Genomic DNA, 14,159 nt, shown 5'->3' with positions numbered 1-14,159 from the left:
CAGATGTACGACATGCAAGTATTTTCCTCCACTCTGTGGACCGTCCTTTCATGTTCTTGGCGGTGTTGTGTGTAGCACAAAGTTGTTAACCCGGATGAAATAAATCCTGCTTATCTGTTTCTTCTTTTGCTGACTGAGCCCTCAATGCTGGACCCAAGAAGTCATTGGCTAACCCCAGATGATGACCATCTGCTCCTCTCTTTTCTGCTAAGAGTCTTCTGATTTTAGTGCTGACATCCGGATCTCTGACATGCTTTGAGGCAACGTCTGTGTGCACGCTGGAGGCCCACCCTCATTCTTCCACCCATGCACATGCCGTTGTCCTGGCAGCATTTGTGGAAACGGTCGATTGAGTGTTCTTGGCGCCTGTGTCTCAAACCCGTCGACCATGCACGCAAGGGTCTGTTTCTCTCGATTTCACCCCCTTGGTCTGTATATCCTGCTGCCAGGACCACAATCTCTTGATGACTGTACATTGTAGTAAGTCTTGAAATCAGAAAGTATGAATTCTCTGGTTTTGTTATTTTCTGGTATGTTTTGGTTCCCCTAGGCCTCTTGCATTTCTATACGAATCTGAGGATCCACTTGCCGATTCCTGCAAAGGCAGGGCTGAGACTTGGCCTCCTTGGTGTTCTCAGTCTTCTGTAATCAGGCAGCAGTAAAGCAGATGGTGCTCAGAGCACACTGAGTAACACAATGCTGATGATTCATGATGCAGAAGAAGGAAGGAAGGAGAAATCAGACGTACTGAGGTGAGTTAAATACGGGTGACCATCGCGTCAGTACCTATGGGGCAATGTGGGGCTTCAACTGGTTTTATTCTCCCCATCCCTTTGTTTATCCTGCAATCCTCTGTTCTTCAAACTATCACTCAGCCCTCAGCACCCCCCACCCCGGAAAAAAGGAGCCGAAGGAGAAATGGGAAGAGGATCAAAATTACCTGGCCCTAAAGGGAATAGGCACTGATGTACAAAACCACAAGGACGAGTCTCAGAAACAGGCTGCGTGTCGATGCCAGACGTGAGAGGACACATATGAGTACATGCAGCCCAGGGCAGGCCCAGCCAGGTCTCCTTGCCGACGTCAGGAGCTGTTTGGGACAGGAAAGCTGCTGATGGGAATCTTCTCAGGGGGTCGGAGTGAGGGTTTGGTTCTCATTCTGAGTGTTCTTGTGAAATCGTGAAAATTCTTCAGACCAACACTCAAGATCTGTGCACTTCTCTGTGTATAGATCTTACCCTTGAACCTATGTGGACACCAAGCAAACAAGCTAAGTCTTGACCTTGGGGTCTCCATGGCCCTGAACTCTAGGTCTGGGAGAACGACCTGTGGCGCAGGTGACAGCTGTGTCGGGGCTTGGGGGTCTGCACAGCAAGGGAGCCATGGCATTCCCCCAGTGGGTCTCCAAACATGGCAGGGCTGGGTGGGGGCCCATCTAGATAGACACCCCCTACCTGTGACGCCAGAGGTGCATTCTGAGGGTGCAGAGCTGAGGCCACACTCCACACCCCCTGCTGGCCCCAGGTCCTGCGTGCGAGGGGTGGCTGGCAGCTGGCTGCCGGCAGGTGGAGGACACATGCGTGGTCATGGACATGGTAGGCATGGGACAGCCCAGCAAGGTTCACCGGGAGCAGCAGTGTCCAGGCACCGTGGCCACAGAAAGGGGACACAGGGGAGGAGACCCAGACCAACCAAACTGGGTCTAAGCGGCTGGCTCTGTCAGAACTGACCGGGGCCATCATGCTCCCGGTGAGACTGAAGAGGCACACACCCAGCTGTGCATGGCGCCCGGCTTCCAAGGAGCGGACAGCTGACCCACTGTCCGTCCGAGCAGCATGAGTATGCGGGCCCCAGACGACCCCGGCACCAAGTGCAGTGGGTGTGGCTGCCTGTGTTCTCCTGGGCGGGTGAGACAGGTGGCAACAGCCCCACGCTACCCTGCAGCCCCTCTCCCAGGTGGGCAGCAGGAAGGGGGCTCCTGACCCGGGCACAGGCCCACCCACCCTCTGCCTGGTGTTCACACGAGGGAGGTGGGGAACCAGGAGGAAGAGGAGGTGGTGAGCCTCGCCCTCTCATGGTCTCCTCTCTGGGAGGACAGGGCATCTGCCCCGGGTCATCCCATGAGCACCCGCAGCTCCAACTAGCATGTGTTTACCCAGTGACACCCAGACAGGCTCCTGGGGTGACCACTGAAAGCAGCGTTGAGGTCGCCCTGGGATTGTGGCCACCAGAGGGGCAGTACCTGAGGGTGCCTCCTCCTGCAGTGGCATCCACACCGGGTGGGCACTGAGCAGCTATTGAATGCTGGAGTTTAGCATTGCCCAAGGTTGGCCACGCTGCCCTTCCCCACAGTGCGTGAGAAAGGGCGAGCAAACTGCTCTGAACGTTCAACAGAGAGGATCCTGGCAAAATAGACCTCTGACCCCTGCAGAGTCACCGGACAAAGGGAAGCAGGGACCCGGAGTTGTCACAAGCGGCAGGTGCAGTGTCACTGACACACATGATCCAAAGACTGCAAAAAAGGTGACCTTTTAAAACACGATAACTTTGTCTCACTTTTCAGTAAAAAAAACCTACTTTCAATGAAGGAACACGATTAATACCCAGATTCCTAGTTTATTTTTTATGGCCACGAGCTGAAGTCTTAATGTGATGACCCGGCTCGTTGTTGTTAATCCCATGTCTGTGTTTCAGGAGACACAGTCCCTGTTCACATCCTCTGCTCCCAGGAGCGCAGCCCTGCCACTCCACGACCCAGAAGGCCGGCCCTGCACTTCTGGTAGGAACGCAGCCACTGGCGGTGAAGCCCTGGAGCCCGAGGGACGGCGGGATGGAGCAACGGCCGCAGCACGCAGACCCCGGCAGAGGGAACAAGGCCTCAAACACGACACCCTTGCCATGATTTGTTCACATCACAGAGGTGGGGACAGAGATGGGGGTTTGGTGCAGCCCCAGGTGTGCATGCCCTCGGCTGTCTGGTTGGCTGTGCGCCCACTGACTGTTTCCCCGTGAGGACATCTCCTCCCAACTCCCTCCAGCCGCACATGCCACCCACACACAGCCCCTTGCTCACCCAAGTCCTCCAGAATGATGTGGCGCGGCGGAAAGAACCGGGAAGAGCCGTTAGTGTCACACCTGCCATCCCCGTGAGTTATCGGCCCCCCAAACATCGTCGAGCCTCCCCATCAGTGATATCTCTTATTTACCCTTAAGGCACTCGGCAGCTGCTAAACGGCTGTCTGTGGCAGTTTGGTGGAGGCAATAATAATACATTATAAATCAATGAAAATGAAGTTTTCCTGTGATAATCCGATATAGATTTGCTAACATTTGTATGAAATTCAATTCTGTTTGATTGCATCAGCATATGCTTCATCTTTTGCAGCACTATTGATTTTGAAGGCTCTTATCCATATGTCTAAATTATTTCCATCACGTTTTTGTGTGGCTGCCTAGAAATAACCCGGGTGAACTGCAGCCGCTATCCCTGATCACTCTCCATTGTGTCTCCTCCCTGCGCGTCCCAGGGACACGCTTAGGTCTGCATTCTGAGGGAGAAGAGATGCCTTTTTAGGAAAGTCTGTCTTTCTGCCCCATCCCACGTCCCCCACTTACTATTGAGATGTCACTCCTGCCATTGTTACTGCTTCCCAGAGCATCCGTCCATCTGTCAGGAAGGGTCCGTGCATCCCACGGCACTTCCAGCGGTCCTGGAACCCACAGCCACACATGCACCTCCTTCTCGAGGGGACCTGCGTGCTGCGGGGGCAACCAAGGGCCCTGATGTGCCCTATCTGTGAGCAGCACGGCATCACCAAAGCTGCTCTGCAAACAACAGCTCACCTGCCGTGAGACCTTTTCCGACAGGCGGGGAGGCCTCAGGTACCGGTTATCCCTCGCATTGAAAGCATTGGAGAGCAAGGAAGCATCCAGGCCCACTAAGTGCCCATGAAAGCCTCCCTTACAGCGTTAGGTAGAATCGGGGTGAGGCAGACTTGGCCTGGTTTCATGGGAAGAGGCATCAATCTCTTTGCAAAATAGACACATTTAGCAAACCCCATGTTTAAAGTCACATATTAATTTTATTTCACTGAAACCTTATTCCAATCATGTTGGGCCTCTCTCGACATAGACGCCTCCTGCAAGTTACCACTAGGTCGTCCTCGGCCAATAATGGGTTCCCTTTGTTGATTTTAACGGAAGAAGAAGAGCCTTGAGGTTAAAGGTGTTTTTCTTTAAAGCATCAAGTTACATTATTAGATTTAAAGTTGCAGATGCTAAGGGGATATGATGCCTGGCATGAATGGCCATGTTTGGCCTCGAGGATATTAACATCAGGCCTAATTCTAAGTCTCGTTCATGCCTCTTCTGATTCAACTTCATACATTAGCAAAATCCTTTTTTTTTTAGGGAATTTTACATTCCAATCTTACATATCATTTACACACACACACACACACACACACACACCAGTTATTCAGCAGTAGATATTCCCCAGGCACCTGCTCTGGAACAGTCACAGGGGACGACTCATCTGCAAACAGCCGCCCCACCTACGAGTGCAGGTGAGGGTCAGAACGGAAAGAGGGGCCATCAGAAGTCGGAAGCTGCGGGGCCAGGAAATGAAAGATCTCTACGGATTCAGCTCCCAGATTACTGTGCACGCACCTGTGCTATCCAAGCACCACCCCGCTGTTGACCACACAATTCATGTTGTAAAAGTAAACCCAGTGCTTGGTTGGGTTGCATGTGTAAGTGAGCGACATCGTCCCTGAGCTGAGCGCACGAGGACCCGGCATCACGCACCAGCTCTGGATTTGTGTGAGGGGGGATTTGATCACCGTCGTGTAAACAAAGGATATTGACATGGAGAGAAGACATGGGTGTGCCCATGTTCACAAACACCCTCTTCGTCTGGTTTCTCAAGTTACTCCATGACCCAGCAGACTGAAGTGTCTCCCTCCTGTGACGACCAAACCACAGGGGAACCCACTCACAACGAGGTCACGGCTCCTCAGGTCAGACCCCCCCAAACCAGACCACCCTTGCCTACGCATGCTGTTGTCCTACCTGGTCATGCTGAACGGGGGTCTTTGAAGTGTCTGGAGGAGGCCGAGCACTGCCCCAGGGGCAGCAGGCTCCCACCTGCTCTGGATGGTGTGCCCGGCCCTCCGCCCGCCTGTAGTCCCCCAGCCCCTCTTTCCACATGGCTCTGCGGTGACTCCGAGGCTACTTTCACAGGACCCGCTGCCCCATCTTCCACATGTGTGCCTCGTTGTCTGTGCTAAGCCACATATCACTCCTCGACGGTACGGGAGCCAAGAGAGTGCACCTGCTGCCTCAGGGACGAGTATGGTCCTGGGGTTCACCGTGCCTCTGAAAGCGGGAGCAGGACGCCGTCAGGCCACACACACCAGGTCAGAGCCGTGCTGCTATCTGTCCTCACAGCACCCACGTCATCAGCACATCCCCAGCTCCAAAGAAGGAAGGCTCGAGCAAGCAACCGTCTCCATCGGGCGTATCAAGGGGGGGCCACTGTGAACGACAGAGCAGCAGACACCCGGCAGCTAGACTCCTGGAATCCTGTTCTTACGCCATGTCTCCGTCCCCTCCAACACACAGGGAGGTCACATGGTGAGCCTCTGCTTTGCATCACCTTCCATTATGCGCACCAGACTCTGGCGTGCTGAAACAAGGACTGGGGGCCCTGCGCTCGCTACAGGGTCTGAGGACAGAAAGACTCACTTCGTGCTGCCACCAGGGCCCTTGTGGGCCACCTCTGCCTCCCAGAGCTCTGCTGACAGGGATGCTGCCCACACCTGGGGTTGGTGCCCACACCCGGGTCAGGGTCCACACCTGGGGTTGGGGTTCACACCTGGACATGTCCCCGGGATCCTGTCACAAGAACAAACAGGAAGATTACCTAGGGACACAGGGGTTGTGTGCAGCCTGCGTGTTTTGTTGTCATTTTGTGTCTGTTCATTTCTTAATTTCAGGAAATAAATCTCCAGGCAGAAGTGGTGACTGTCCTGCTGCATAGTCACTATGTGCAGACCTGGGGCGAGCAGACTGTGAGGACGGTGCTGCTGGACCTGGGGCTCCAGGGCTCCCAACCTCCTCAGTCCCTCTGCCCGCCTCCTCATCTGTCCCCCTGCCTACTTATCTGTTCCCCCCTCCAGCCTCCTCATCTGTCACCACCCCCAGCCTCCTCGTCTGTCTGTCCCCTACCCCCGGGCCTCCTCACTCTGCCCCGTCCGCCTCAGGCCTTCCCGCTGCTGCTGTGCTGCAGCCTGTCTGTCCCCTCAGCAGCCTTGACGCCCAACTTCATCTGAAGCATAGACGACAGGATGGAATAAGGTGCAGAGCCACGGCCATCCAAGGAAAGTTCTTCATTCACTCCTGCCCTAACTCTCTGTCTTCTTATCCTACATAGAAAATAAAAAAATCAATACCACCTCACAGGGCTTGATAAAAGTGCCGCCGCGTGCAGCAGGCAGGCTGGATACGGTAAATTAAAGTGACCAAAATTTCCCAGCCGGCCCTGCTGCACCCCATAAATGAACAGCCCTGTCCACCGGGCGTCCGTCAGCCAGAGGCTCTGTTCTATCTGTACCTCTGATTACCTGGGGAAGGAACACCAACCTGCCCGGCTTGGGAGCCTCTAGCTCTCCATGGACAGTGCAGGGGGAGGGGGCTGCACACGGGCCATGTGTCCCCAACGGCCGGGCTGAGTGCTGGGAGACGGCACAGACGGGGCGGTGGGTGCTTCAGCCGCGGGTGTGCGAGAAGCAGCGGCACCAGCCCAGGCCACGGACATGGAGAGCAGGGCACAGGGGCTCGGGCTTGCCCCCTCAGCCCTCAGCAAGCCTATGCTCCTTGTCTGCACACCAGCCACGGAGAGGACGCGCTGTACCTGGGCGGTGAGCATCCCAACTGGACAAGTGCTCATGTGTTGTTGGTTTTCTGTCCCTTGTGTGCAAACACACGCACTTACACGCCATGCACACAGAGAGCTACGATATGCCCTTCATGTCACCGAAGGACAGCTTTCCATGGGGTCGATGGGTAAACATGCAGTGTATGTGCTCCTCATATGCCAAATTATGAGAAGAGGGGGATCCCTGGGTGGCTCAGTGGCTTAGCGCCTGCCTTTGGCCCAGGGCATGATCCTGGAGTCCCAGGATCAAGTCCCACGTCGGGCTCCCGGCATGGAGCCTGCTTCTCCCTCCTCCTGTGTCTCTGCCTCTCTCTCTCTCTCTCCTCTCTCTCTCTCTCTCTATCATAAATAAATAAATAAAATATTTTTTAACAAAAATTATGAGAAGAGGTGGCTTCCTTAGCAGCTGCCACACGTGATCCAGCAGCGTGGAAATGAGCGTTTCCTGTGACTCGAGTCAGAGTCACATGGACTGGACACAGGTCCGGGGCCAGTGGGGTGACAGATGGAGTGTGCACCACCTGCAAGGACAGCCCAGCTCCCGCGGCCTCTCCTGCCAAAACCCATGACCCCCGTTAATTGACACGCAGCCAACGTCAGACACGCACTGACAGTTCCCACGGGCCTTCAGAATCGCGAAGAAGGAATCAGAAGCACATCGGCTCCGCTGTGGGGAAACTGAGGGACACGGGTACAGGTCAGCGGGATGCGTTCCCCCAAACCACATGCCCGCTGCCGCGTCCACAAGGCAGTCCCCAAACTCCCTGGGGGAGACGAGCCTGGAACTCGGGTGTCCTTGCGGCTGCCCCCTCACAGGACTGCTTCAGGAGTGTGGGGCTGGGTGCGCGGGCCCTGGCACTGGTGGCTGCTCCCAGGAATGCCAGGGCCCGAGGAGGCCGGGCCAGGGAGTGCCTGGCTCTGCCCCTCTGAATCCCGCACCTCTGAACCCCCTGCCTGGCTGATGTGAGCCCTCCAGGCAGAGGGGAGCACAGTCAGGAATGCAGAGAACGAGGCCAGAGCAGGCACCTGCCCCAGCCCCGGGGTGTCTCCAGAGGGCTCCTCGGAGGTGGAGGCCAGTGATGAGCAAGCCTCCACACCCTCTGTCCCTGACTCACTTCAGATGGGTTCCCTAGGTGCCCCCCCAAAGCCTCCGTCTGTGGGACAGGTGTTTCCAGGCAGTCGAGCCTCAAGTCCCCCGGCTCCAGCCCTGGGTCACTATCTGAGCAGCACATGGCCTGCAGAGCACCAGCAGCTCCTCCCTGACATCTGCCGAGGGCGGACAAGGTGAGAGACACTCCTCCTGGGGTGCCGCTCCTCACACGGCGTGCCACCGCCTCGCTGGCCAGGCACCATCCCTCTTCTCACCTTCTGTGAAAAAGAAAAACATCCTGTCTCGGCAGGTTGGAGACCCAAGTCTCCAACTCGCCTCATTGCTCCCGTGCTGCATTTCAGGCCACCCCACCCCCAGGCCCTCCCGTCGGGTTCAAGTGCGGGTCACACGCTTGTCTGTGGAAATGTGCGTGAGCTGCGTACACGCACGTGAGGACCCAGTGGGGAGAGCCTCCCAGTCTGGAGCCTGGTGTCCAGGTGTCCACTAGACTTCCCACCGTTGCCACTGCACAGGCTGGGCTATTCCCCAGACAGAATCCCAGGCCCGGGCTCACGGCCGCCGCCCCCCACCCCGAAGCCCCTGGGCCACGGCTATGCTGGGTATCCCCAGCCTTGCAATCTGGCTGGGGAACCTTTCCTCAGGAAGATCCTTATGGCCAATGTATTCAAGTCCATTAATGATACTCCCAATGATTACAACCTCGTTGTCTAGTGTCTAAATCCAGGAAGCATTTCATTTTTTTTTTTTAAGTATGATTTTAAATGTACTTGTGGGAGATGCCTGGGCAGCTGAGTTGGTGAAGCTCTGCCGTCAAGTCGGGCCATGATCCCAGGGTCCTGGGATCAAGTCCCGGGTCTGCTTCTCCCTCTCCTCCTGCACCCCCGCCCCCCCCGCTGTGCTCTCTCTTGCACATGCACACGTGTGTTCTCTCAAATAAATAAATAAAATCTTAAAATAAGACAAAACAAAGCGTGCCCGTGGTATGCAGAGGTGAGCATGAGTGACGTAAGGATGCTGCTGCTGATGCATGTTACCACGGCCACGTCTCTGCTCTCGCAGACTTCGAGGCTCGTTGACCACGGGGGCCTCACAAGAGTGGACATTTCCACCCCCCTGCATGGCTCTTCTCCTGTGTCCTGGCATAAAAGGAATGAGAAGGGCAGCCAGGGTGGCTCAGCGGTTTAGTACCGCCTTCAGCCCAGGGCCTGATCCTGGAGACCCAGGATCGAGTCCCACATCGGGCTCCCTGCATGGAGCCTGCTGCTCCCTCTGCCTGTGTCTCTGCCTCTCTCTCTCTCCTTCTCTGTGTCTCTCATGAATAAATAAATAAAATCTTAAAAAAATAAAATAAAATAAAAGGAATGAGAAGAGGCAAACTCACCAGTTCTCCCAAATTCACGTTTCCCCCAAAGCTCTCTGGCATAACTGCTGGCCCCCCAGCCTCTATTGCGTCTGGAGGCAGCAGGGGCAGGGGGATGGGGCAGGGGGATGGGGCAGGGGCACGGGACAGGGGAATGGGGCAGGGGGACAGGGCAGGGGCACGGGGCAGGGGCATGGGGCAAGGGCACGGGGCAGAGGGATGGGGCGGGGGCACGGGGCAGAGGGATGGGGCGGGGGCACAGGGCAGGGACACGGGACGGGGGGACAGGGCAGGGGCACGGGGTAGGGGCACAGGGCAGGGGCAGGGGGCAGGGGCACGGGGCAGGGGCACGGGGCAGGGCGTGGCTCTCCCTGCCGATAGCCCCCCATTAGAGAACTGGATGTTAGTGAAATGACACAAAGGTTCTCTGTGTCCCCGGAGCAAGCGAGATGGAAAGCCCGGAGTCACCTGTATGTCCTCCGTCCCCAGCCGCTGTTGGGAATGGGGTGTGGCCACAGCCAAGACCAAACTTGAAGTCATTGGATCCATGGAGTGTTGGCTGCATCTCGTGGAAACCTTGCTGGGCAGCAGGAGTCAGGCCCTGGTACCCGGGAGCCAGAATCCCAGTGCACACGTGTCCAAAATAGTGATTTCAAAAAAAAGGGTGATTTTTGGGTCCCGGGAGAGGAAAGAGTTCCTGGTCAGAGTGGCCTGCCCCCCGTTGCCCCCTCCAGGAGGCAGACCCAGCCCTGCATGGCTTCGGCCCAGTGTCTACAGCCTGCAGAACTCCCACCTCCGCAAATATCAGTGAATTCTTTTAATCATGACATCATAAACCCCTCACAAATCAGATGTGCAAACGTGCACTACAGTGGCTGTCTTTATAAATCTCAGGGGTGGGATTGCTGGTTTTATTTCACAAATAAATATGCCTCCTTCCAGGGCTTTTCATCTGTAAAGATGTGCTCGTTCTATGCACATGAATTTGTTTTGATCTGATCATTGCGAAAGAAAGAAGAAAGAAAGAAAGAAAGAAAGAAAGAAAGAAAGAAAGAAAGAAAGAAAGAAAGAAAGAAAAGAAAACAAAAGATGTCATTTCTTTTTTTTTTTTTTAATGTTATTTATTTATTCATAGAGACAGAGAGAGAGAAGCAGAGACACAGGCAGAGGGAGAAGCAGGCTCCATGCAGGGAGCCCGATGTGGGACTTGATCCGGTGACCCCAGGATCACACCCTAGACGCAGGCGGCGCTAAACCGCTGCGCCACCAGGGCTACCCCAAAAGATGTCATTTCTAATGCAAGTACATAGTCACTCTGTCCCCCTGTGATGTCCTGGGCGCCTACAGAGGCCTTTTCTGCAAACCACTCCCTCCTTCTTGCGTGTGAGTCGCTCAGGGAAGTAGAACCCCCATGAGCCGTAACAGAGTGCGGGTGATAACCCTTTAGGGACATAACTACAGCATTTTCTTCAGTTTACCCCCTAACAGAGCCTATGTGCTCACACCAACCTCCCTCCGGCAGGACGTGCCTAAGTCAGCCACATCTTCACATATTCGGTCTAATGAAGGTGGCAGGAAACGGGTCACCGGTGACCGTGTGACACCAGTAGGAGACGTGGTTCAGGCTGGATCAACGCAGAGATCATGGCGCTCTAGGTGTGAGGAGGGACAAGCCACGGAAAACACCATCGAGGGCTGGAGCCCCCAGACCATCCACTCTGAACCTGAACCACAGCACTCCAGGTCATCTTGCCCTTCCTGCTTCCGGGAAAATATCATGATGCATCCAAAATGTCTAGATGAGAAATTGTACATGCTTCAGGGTGTTCTCATTCTCTCATTTTTCACAGAATTAAGATCACCGTTTACAACGTCTAAATATTCTGAACGCAGGTGTCTGCGGGCCTGAACTTCGTGTGGTGGCGGGGAAACACCTTCATGCACTCACGGGTTCTACAGCAAATATCCTGACACACAAATATCTACATTTATCTGATCATTTTCTTAGGATAAAGTCCTAGAGATGGAATTATTAGGTCAAAATGTGGGAATAGGTCAGCCTTTGATACCATATGGTTCTAATAAGTGAAAACTCAATCATCCCCTAATTGCTCAGTGACCCAGCTTTTTCCTAGCGAGCCTAGAGCCTGGTCTCCAAGCCCCTGCCCCAGATACCCTGGTTTGGTTGTGTCTCCACTTCAGAAGATTCCACCAGGACTGGGATCCCAGGGTGGCTCAGTGGTTTAGTGCCTGCCTTCAGCCTGGGGCGTGATCCTAGAGTTCTGGGATCTAGTCCCATATCAGGCTCCCTGCGTGGAGCCTGCTTCTCCCTCTGCCTGTGTCTCTGCCTCTCTCTCTGTCTGTGTGTGTGTGTGTCTGTGTGTATCTCATGAATGAATAAATAAAATCTTTAAAAAAAAAAAAAAAAAGAAGAAGAAGAAGAAGATTCCACCAGGGCTTCGGTGGAAACCCAGGGATTAGAGCCACTGGCTGTCTCTGAACCCAGTTTCCCCCATGACTCCTTCCCAGATGACAATCCCATTAACTTTTAGTCTCAGAAAATTAAGTTTGTTGTCACTCCTCATGGTCATTGACCTCAACATAGAATAGGGCCTCTTAATTCCCAAAGCAAAGGCCATGTACCAGAAAAGACCTGGAAACTCAGAATTGTCCCATGTCTCCAGGGTCACAAGAGTCTTTGGACACTCTGTCTTGTATCTGTTTAATCTGAGCCTCACCATGAACCTGTGGCTTCAAGAAACTGCTCTCAGCTGATGAGACTAGACACATTCTCACTCATGAGCCTCCATGTTGGTAAAACCCTCAACATATAGCTGCGTGCGTGGAATCTGCTTGGGTGTCAGAGACTACGTCATTGTAACTGCCCCCACCCATGTCCTACCCAATGACCTGGTGCCTCCTCTGTCAGCACGGCACCCATGTAAGGCAGACACTGTAGACAACCTCCACACATCAACCATCAAGCCATGGAGGCTTGTCTGGTGCCAGCCTCCATGGGGAGCCACGTGTAGCTAGAAGAGAAGGGAGTCCAAGCCCAGGTGAGGATTGGGCCATCTTTAACGTATCTTCTCTCAAGACCCATCAACGTCACCCACATGGGCAAGATTTGCAAACTATGCATTTGCTGCATAGACAGGGCTGCCCTGACTCAACCAGTTACACATCACTCTCCATGGCAGGGGAAAAGTCACATCAAATGGGATAATAGGCAGAAGAAAACAGGGATAGGAGACCCTATGAGGGAGCTGATCGAAAAGAAAAATGTGGGGGCGCCTGGGTGGCCCCATTGGTTGAGCGTGTGACTCCTGGTTTCAGTTCAGGTCATGATCTCAGGGTCTTCAGATGGAGCCCCACATCAGGCTCTGTGCTGGATATGGAGTCTGCTTGGGATTCTCTCTCCCTCTTCCTCCCCCTCTGCCCATTCCCACCTTCTCTTCTCTCAAAATATCAAATAAATAAATAATAAATAAATAGATAGATAGATAAATAAATAAATAAATAAATAAATAAATAAATAAATAAATAAATAAATAAATAAGAAAAATGTAAAAAGCCCCAAAGCTCAAGCCACCATCTTCTTAGGTTCTCTTCCTAAGAAACCCCAGGAACTCATGCTCCATCTCCCCTGCTTGTCTGTGTGTTTTGTATGAACTGCTAGACCTAGAAGCATTTTCCACCTTCTGGGAAGCCTGGCCATCTGGGCTTTGCGAGCTGGCGGTACAGAGTTCGCTGCAGGACCCGGGAAGGGAGGTGGTAGGCAGGTGGCCCATGGTGGAAGGGGGAAGCACAGGTTGTAAACAGAATTTGGGAAATGGGCTGTTCCCTTCAGAGCTCTGGAAAGGAGCATCTCTACGTGTCTAAGCAGGCTCTGTTTCAGCAGCCCATGTCATTCACGAAATGAAATGAAAAGAAAGTACTGCTGAAACGAACATGATCCCCTCACATCAGGTTATTTCAAATTCCTTATCATCAAAAGAACTTTCATCCAAAACTACAATTAGCAAGATGAGGAGAATGATGGCACGTGACATTGGGTCGCGTGATCCTGACGTGGCAGCGAGACCCCCAGAGCTGTGTGCACCTGTTCCAGGGGTCGCTGCCCGGCCGGCAGCTCAGATCTGTGCACTGCTTTTCTTGTGCCCTGCACGGCAGCCACCTGGACCCAGCTCCCACCATGCTCTCCCCTTGGTTCAATCTGTTTCACCCTCTTGTGTGATATTTTGCAGGCTTTTTAATCACGAGGCCAGCAGATTGATCAATGACAGATATGAGCAACAGCTTCTGCATGCTAACAGTGCCGGATTTTTTATCTGAGATAATATTTCTCTCTTAAAAAGCCTCTGCACGGCTATGTATTAATTAAAATCTAAATACTAAATATTGATTGATGCGTTATCAGGCCATAGCAGTTGGGCCCTGCCACATTGATTTTTTGCTGTGATTTATTATCATATTTAAGAAAAATCATTTTGTGTGATTATACGAGGAAATAGACTTTAGTGAGGGTGTAATTCTTTTGTATCACTTTTGTTGTGTGGAGGTCGGGCCAATTCCTCAATTGTGGCCAAGATTGCTAAGATTCTTCATCGCCTCTTCTCTGTGGTCTCCGCCAGCTAATGCTTTAAGCCTGCTTGGTCTTGTCATTAGAAATAATGGGCATTAGGATTTCCTCCTTAATCACAACCGAGATTAACAGATGGATGAACCCAAGTTCTTTAAATTATCTAGTT

The 14,159-nt window shown here is 53.4% G+C and overlaps 1 long non-coding RNA gene across 2 annotated transcripts; it reads right to left on the bottom strand.

Moving 5' to 3' along the window:
* Window positions 1-3,864: 3,864 nt before the first annotated feature.
* Window positions 3,865-8,894, bottom strand: LOC112643933 (uncharacterized). 2 transcript variants are annotated; one of them, XR_003125976.3, is made up of 5 exons: window positions 8,053-8,894; window positions 6,245-6,425; window positions 5,924-6,055; window positions 5,071-5,535; window positions 3,865-4,963 (listed from the first exon to the last, which is right to left on the bottom strand). It is a non-coding gene; the product is annotated as an uncharacterized LOC112643933 (long non-coding RNA). The 2 variants fall into 2 exon arrangements; XR_003125975.3 differs by having other exon boundaries at window positions 3,866-4,963; window positions 6,245-8,894.
* Window positions 8,895-14,159: the final 5,265 nt, after the last annotated feature.

Source organism: Canis lupus, chromosome 1, assembly GCF_003254725.2.
Source record: "Canis lupus dingo isolate Sandy chromosome 1, ASM325472v2, whole genome shotgun sequence".
In the NCBI taxonomy this organism is placed as follows: domain Eukaryota; kingdom Metazoa; phylum Chordata; class Mammalia; order Carnivora; family Canidae; genus Canis; species Canis lupus.
This window is presented reverse-complemented; position numbering and strand designations above follow the sequence as displayed.